This window comes from Notamacropus eugenii, chromosome 2, assembly GCF_028372415.1.
Source record: "Notamacropus eugenii isolate mMacEug1 chromosome 2, mMacEug1.pri_v2, whole genome shotgun sequence".
In the NCBI taxonomy this organism is placed as follows: Eukaryota; Metazoa; Chordata; class Mammalia; order Diprotodontia; family Macropodidae; genus Notamacropus; species Notamacropus eugenii.
Genome location: NC_092873.1, coordinates 27,834,595 through 27,842,311, shown reverse-complemented (window position 1 = coordinate 27,842,311; position 7,717 = coordinate 27,834,595). Strand labels below are relative to the sequence as shown.

Genomic DNA, 7,717 nt, shown 5'->3' with positions numbered 1-7,717 from the left:
TTATTTTTTAGGTGTCCTCCCTTCATATTCAGTTCATCATGCACTCTCTGTCTAGAAAGATAGATAGATAGATAGATAGATAGATAAATAGATAGATAGATAGATAGATAGATAGGTAGGTAGATAGATGCTTGTGTATGTATACATATATGCATGTATGTCCACACATATACATGTATACACATATACATACTCATAGATAATATACATACACATACATATATATTCCTTCTAACTACCCTAATACTGAGAAAGGTCTCATGAGTTACAAATATCATCTTTCCATGTAGGAATGTAAACAGTTCAACTTTAATGAGTCCCTTATGGCTTCTTTTTCCTGTTTACCTTGATTTTTGTATTTGAAAGTCAAATTTTCTATTCAGCTCTGGTCTTTTCAACAAGAATGCTTGGAAGTCCTCTATTTCATTGAAATTCCACTTTTTCCCTGAAGCATTAGACTTAATTTTGTTGGGTAGGTGATTCTTAGTTTTAATCCTACTTCTTTTGATTTCTGAAATATCATAATCCAGGCCTTTCAATCCCTTAGTGTAAAAGTTGCTAAACTCTGTGTTATTCTGATTGTATTTCCACAATATTTGAATTACCTCTTTCTGGTGGCTTGCAATATTTTCTCCTTGACCTGTAACTCTGGGATTTGGCTACAATATTCCTAGGTGTTTTCCTTTTGGGGTCTCTTTCAAGAGGTGATTGGTGGATTCTTTCCATTTCTTTTTGATCTTCTGGTTCTAGAATATCAGGGCAATTGTCCTTGATAATTTCTTGGAATATGATGTCTAGGTTCTTTTTTTCATCATGGTTTTCAGGTAGATGAATACTTTTTAAATTATTTCTCCTGGATCTATTTTCCAGGCCATTTGTTTTTCCAATGAGATATTTCACATTATCTTCTATTTTTTCATTCTTTTGATTTTGTTTTGTATTCTCTTGATTTCTCATAATGTCATTAGCTTCCATCTGCTCCATTCTAATTTTTAAAGAATTATTTTCTTCAGTGAGATTTTGGACCTCTTTTTCCATTTGGCCAGTTCTGGTTTTTAAGGCATTCTTCTCCTAATTGACTTTTTTGGACCTCTTTTGCTATGTGGGTTAGATTATTTGTAAAGGTGTTATTTTCTTCAGCATTTTTTTAAGGTCTCCTTTAGCAAGCTGTTGACTAATTTTTCATGATTTTCTTGCATCACTCTCATTTCTCTTCCCAATTTTTCTTCTATTTCTCTTACTTGATTTTCAGAACCCTTTTTGAACTCTTGCATGCCTGAGATCATTTCATTTTTTTTGGAGGTCTTAGATGTAGGAGCATTGACCTTGCTGTCTTTCATCAGTTACTCATCTGAAAAGATGGAAGAAAATGCCTTTTCACAAGAAAATAACCTGCTATCTTCTTATTTTTCCCCCTTTTTGGACATTCCCCCAGCCAATTACTTGACTTTTTAGGTCTTTATTAAGTAGGGGGTGTGCTACCCCAGGTTTCAGAGGTTTTGTGCAGCTGTTTTCAAAGATATCTCTGGGAACCTGTAAGTTCTCAGTTCCTCCAAAGTGGTATAATCAAGGGAGACGTGTTTACTCCTCTCCTGGCCTGTGTTCTGGTCTTTGAACAACCACAAGTGCTTTTTTCTACCCTGTAACTGTGAGTAGGATTCCTTCTCCACCACTGCCACCAGCTCTGCCAGAGCTCCTCCTCACCCCAGGACCTCCACTCAGGACTGCAACCCAGATCAGCCGTGATTCCCCCACCATCTGTAGGCCATGAGCTGCAGCAGCAGATGCCACAGCCCTGGGGCTAGGGCTAGGATGAAGCTGGGGCCAGACTATGCTCCTCTCTCACCCAAGTGAGAGAGCTTTCCCACTGACCTTTGAAGCTGTCTTTGGCATTTATAGATTGAAAGTCTGGAAATTGCAGCAGCTGCCCATGATTCAGTGTCCTGAAGCCTGCTCCAGTCCCATTGGTGCAGGCTCTGAGCCTGGTGAAATAGTCCCTTCCCATCAGCCTCCTAGACTGTCCTGGGCTGGAAATCTATTTCACTCTGTCATTTTGCTTCTGTTGTTCTAGAATTTGTTTAGAGTCATTTTTACAGGTATTTTGAAGGGCTTGGGGAAGGGGGAGAGCTCAGGCAGGTCCCTACCTACTTCTAATCCACCATCTTGGCTCTGCCTCATCATAAGCATTTTACCAACTGAATCAAATCCATTTTTTATTTGCCATTGTCCAATCAATTGTCACAAAGAAGGCTGCTGAAAATATTTAGGTAAGTATTGATTTTGTCTCTGACCTCCTTAGTCGCTGTTCTTACATCATTCCTAATAGAAATCCAGAATTGTTGGACCACCTCCCAATGCCGCAACAATCCACAGGGGTTTAGATTGGTTTTCCTAGACTCTCTCCTTCATTGATGATTCTCATCTATTTTTCATCATTAGCATTTTGCATGGTGTAAGATGAAATCTCAGAATTGTTTTAATTTATTTTACTTAACAAGTTGATTTAATGAATCATTAATTGTTAGTAGTGATTTTAAGGATGTTTTCATATGGTTATTTTAAGCTGGCAATTCTTTTGAAAACTGTGTGGGCATATCCTTATAATATGTCTTTATTTGGGAATGGCTCAGAGGTATATATTTGGGTCAATTTCCTGTATATTTTGTATAACAGACTTTTAACAGTGATATTTGATCCAAATAATTTACATACACACGCACACACACACATACACACACACACACACCAGCTATTTTTCATCTAATTCTGTCTTTGTCTATTTCATTTGCACAAAAACTTTAAATTGTACGTGGTCAAATTTATCTGTTTTACCTTTTATGATCTACTCTGTTATCTAGTTTAAAAATCTGCCTCCTTTTCAGAACAATAAAGAGCAATTGATCTCTCTCATTCTCCATTGTTAATGGTATGATTTAAAAAAAATATTCAGGCTCCATATCTATTTTGAGTTAATTTTGACATGCTGGATATAGTGTAAAATGTTGTTCTAACCTAAATTTCTCCCAAACTTCTTTCCAGTTTCCCCAGGAGTTCTTGTAAAAACAAAAACATATAAACAATTCTCTTCAAAGGATAGAAAGAATTACAGAAGAAAAAATTGATTACATAAAATTAAAAATATTTTGCAGAAACAAAACCAATACAACTAAAATTGGAAGAAAATTTTTAAAAAAATTTTAAAACTCAGGAAAAAGGAGAGGAAATCTTTGCATTGAGTTTTTCTAATAAAAGTTTATTTCCAAGATATATAAGGAACTGATTAAAATATAGAGGAATAAGAGTCATTCCCCAAGTGATAGTCAAAGGATATGAACAGCAAGTTTTCAAAGGAAGAAGTCTAAGCTGCTAACAGACATGTGAAAATACTCCAAAATAATAACAATTAGAAAAAATGCAAAGAACAAGTAATTCTGGAGGTTCCACTTTACACTCTTCAAGTTAATGAAGCTGACAAAAAAGAAAAAGGACAAATGTTGGAGGGGCAGCAGGAAAACAGGCATATTGATGTCATTCTGAACTGTGCCCCCAACATTATTGTACAAGTGGCATGACCAGGCTATTCCACTTCTTAGTCTATAACCCAGAGAAATGAAGGAACAATGGAAAGGACCCAGATTTGTGAAAGAAAGCAAAGCACTGGGAATGAAAGGGATAATCATCAATTGGGAAATTATACACTAAAAGAGATGGACATTTTTGGACATGGTCAGTTTTGCTTAATAATGTATATTTGTTAAAATGGTGCTTTTTTTCTTTTAAATTGGGGGCCAAGGGGGAGGGAGAGAAAACATGTTTGTTCAGTAAAAACAGTAACAGTATAAAAACAGAAAAGGAGATATCCTTGTTACTTATGTCCTTTAGTTTATCACTTGTTTCTATTTCTGGCTTATTTAGAAATGAGGAAATGAGGTTTCTTCAATTTATCAAATGATAATTTGATAATAATTTGATAGTTATTTGATAATAATATAATTTATCAATAATATATCAAAATATTTGATAATAATATAATGAGGTAGAGACTTAGGACATTACTGAGATTCTAAAATTTTAATAATTAATGTAGAAATATTAGAACATACCCTTTAACTACCTTAGGACCCAGGATAAGACATCAGAAAATGGGCCATTAGCAATTAGAGAAAGCCTGGCTAGGCTACGTGTTATTGTGGTTGACCCTCACAACTGCTAGAGTAAGATGTGATGCCATCCTAGACATGCTAGTAATGTGAATAACACAAGAGAAAGCAAATAAAGGATAAATATTGGTGAGTGGAGGGGTAAATAATTCTTTTTGCAGACAACACAATTACTTTTGACCATCGCTACAAATGCAGATTTCTCACTTACGAAAACAGTCGTGCCCATCTGACTCTCAAAGACAGCAGGAAAAGTTTTTTGCAAATTCTCCTCTTAACCTGCTTCACATTATGAGTGAAAATAGTCATCTCACAAAAACATTCTCTTCACCTTTCTTCGTGTGCCTCGCTCAGATAAATCTCCCAGACTCTGGTTAATTTGCCAGTCTTCCAACAGACTCCTCATAGAGTAACAGAAAAACAGTCATTTCAAGATTCCGTTGCTTTTTAAAAATGCAGAAACATCATCTACAGTCTTTGTGAGAGAGATTTTGAAGCTGGTGCTGTCAGAGTATCATAACCATGGGTATCATTATTGAGGGCAAAGTTGGCTGGCTGGGACTCAGTGTTTTCTGCTCCCTTCTCTCTACTGGATAGGGGGCAGAGATGAATCCTTTCCAGGTCTTTCTTATCTCTTCCCTAGGGAGAAGTCTAGGGTGTAGTTTTTTTCTCCAGTCTTGGTCCCCTCTTCCTTACTTCCCTTCTGTCTGGATTTTTAGTTAGCCATGCTCTGTTATAATAGGTTACCATAGGAGAAATGTGGTTAGGGTTAGGGTTAGGCCCATGTGTCCTCTTTCTCTATTTTATGGAACTTATTTAAGATTAAAAGTCAGTAATGTAATCACTATAGCTTGGAGCCCCTAGTTATAAAATTGCTAACATTCTGAAGAGGTTTGGCTCTCTGTCCTAACTTACATATTTGCTCATTTCTAGCTACCTCGGGTCAGAATACAAGAAACATTTGGATAAAAGAAGCAAGCAGAATATACTAGAGTATCCACTACTGGACAGGAAAAGGGAGGAGAAGATGGGGGAAAAAACAGGTCTTTTTTTTTCTGGAGCTTCTTTAAATATCTGAAAAGGTGGATACAATTAGAACCGTCAGCTCATCTTCTGTTCCAAGATGCCTATAGAGGTACCATGACCCACATTAATCTCTCCTTTCCCCACCACACTCTGGTTTTCCTTTCACTTTCTCCTTTGCCATTCTTCTGCCTATCATCCCTGTTCTGTCCATTCTTTCTGATTCAGCCTAATAAGTCATGGGTTGGTCCACGACCCTGTCCCACTGCTGCTGCCACCAAGACATTCCTATGGTCGGAACCTTGTCCTCTCAAACCTGCCCCTTTGATCCCTCCTGGACCAGATTTAAGCCCACCTTCTGGCTCTAATCTCATGAGAGTCCCAAAGCATCCTTAGGGCTGAGGGGAAAAGCTTGGCCTTCCAAAGTATGTTTCATGTTGGGGCCAGTTTTCAAACATCCATTGTGAGGGTTTTCTTGTTTCACTTCTGCGTTTATTGGTAAACTTCTTATATTCCTCCATTACAAATAATGTCAGCTTTTGGTTTTGGCTATATGCTTCTTGTCATGTTAAAAATAGCCCTTCTTTACCCACACTTTGGGGTTTTTTAGTATAAATGAGTTACAGACTTTGTCAAAGACTTCTCCCACAGACTACAGGTACTGCTACTGTATCTTTAAGACCTAGATGGAATGCAGAAGAAAAAAAACCTGTTTGGCAGGCAGTTTGCTGCTATGGTTATAACTATGGGGTTTTATTTTGAAAAGGAATGAACACTAGCTCAGAAGAATTGAGTCTGCATCCCAACTTGGACACTTACTAATTGTGGGGGATTAGGCAGATCACTCCCCCTCCCTGGACCTCAGTTTCCTTATCTGTAAAAGGATAACTTTAGAGGTCCCTTCTAGCCCTAGGTCTGAGATAAACTGAGGAAAGAGAGAGAAAGCAGGGAAGGATATTCCTGGTGAGAATGGGCCTTCTTATTTTATACTAGAGAAGATGATCCTGCTGTGTCTGGAGAGAAAATGGAGAAGACAGAGATGGAAAATGGAGAGATTTTCTGATGGAGCTGTTTTCACTGTGGCCTTGTGAAAAGGATTATGAAGAAGAGACTTGATTTGATATCCTGTGATGTGAGGTGACAGACTGCCATGTTTTTCCCAGATTAAATACTGGAAATCCAACAGACAGACTTGTCAATGGAAGCCCTGTATTTAAGTGAGCGCACTATGTTCAGCTTGATACCAACCCAAGTGGAGGTTCACAGACCTTGCTTCCAAAAATGTGTAATGAGGGTGGGAGCCCTTTTCCTGTCCTCTTCAGGACCCATCAGGGTTTACTCTATTTCCTGTTGGCTCATGATGTGGGGGTGAAAATTCTTTTAATTGGCCCCTGAGTCATAATTGAGTGTATATACAAATGCCCAGAGAGATGAGCCACCTCTTTCTTCCCTGAGAATGACTGAAGCAAGAACAGCTGGGAGCAACTGGGTGGGAGAGCCTTGTCCCTTCTGGTCACCAACCACTTCTAACTCTTTTGTCTCCATCATGGACCTTCTTTCTTAGGTCAATGAGAAACCAAGACAGTGGAGAGTGGCATGCCTTTGTGAGCTCTGGAAGATCTGAAGAGACCTCAGAAGCCCAACTGGATCCAGAGCAGCCTCTGGGAGCCACAGCACTGATGCCACTGAAGATCTGGCTCTGAGAAGTGACTTGCTTGGACAAGTCCAACAGCAAATTGGCTCGGCTTGGCAGATGCTATGTTTTGTAATAAAGGGAGCAGCTCGAACATTAGCCGTGCCACACCCAGAAGTGAAACCGAAGAGGTTAGGGAGGAAGATTTTGTAACCAAGAGTCTCCAGTTCCCTCTCCCTTGGGACTTGAGTGTGTGGAGGGGGTATCAGCATCTGACCTTGGGTCCTTGCTCTACTTTCTTAGCAAATATCTCTTTGTCAAAACAAATGACTATTAAGTAATTTGTTGATATTGGGGGGAATGATGATTGGTGATTGATAATGAGAAGAAAAAAAAACTCAGACCTTCAGGGTTACCCTTAGAACCCTAAGGGAGAAGAGAATTCTGGAGACCAGCCTGACAATGCAGAGTGAACCCAGAGTGTGTATTACAGAAATATCTGTGTCTTTGTCTTGTAGTTTATTTTATTGCTAATACATTGCGTATTTGGCAATTTCATTTGATCTGAGAAGATTCAGATATTGAGCATGCAAAACTACTAGTAGGAAAGGGGATTTGTCTGCTTCATTGAATCAATCATTTCTAATAAATTGCAGGAACTCAGGGTAACTGCTAACTTAATGAGAAAGGTTTCCATTTTGTTAATGAAGGAATATCCAAATACGCCCCTTGGATCATTATAGAGATTATGATATTAAGAATAAATGTGGGCAGAACTGGGCAAGCACATTGGGGTCTGTGCCTGTGCTGGCAGGGGGCATGGAAGCCTCCAGAGGTGGTGATGGCACTGTCGGGAACTAGCCTCCACCTTAAGTTTCACCAGTTTTGGAAAGAAAGCAAG

At 38.6% G+C, this 7,717-nt stretch overlaps 1 long non-coding RNA gene across 2 annotated transcripts; it reads left to right on the top strand.

Moving 5' to 3' along the window:
• The first annotated feature begins 4,233 nt into the window (after window positions 1-4,233).
• LOC140524775 (uncharacterized) lies at window positions 4,234-7,497 on the top strand. Of its 2 annotated transcripts, none has more exons than XR_011973830.1 (4): window positions 4,234-4,686; window positions 5,094-5,295; window positions 6,177-6,400; window positions 6,748-7,497. It is a non-coding gene; the product is annotated as an uncharacterized lncRNA (long non-coding RNA). The 2 variants fall into 2 exon arrangements; XR_011973829.1 differs by having other exon boundaries at window positions 4,247-4,686; window positions 6,177-6,320.
• The last annotated feature ends 220 nt before the right edge of the window (window positions 7,498-7,717 follow it).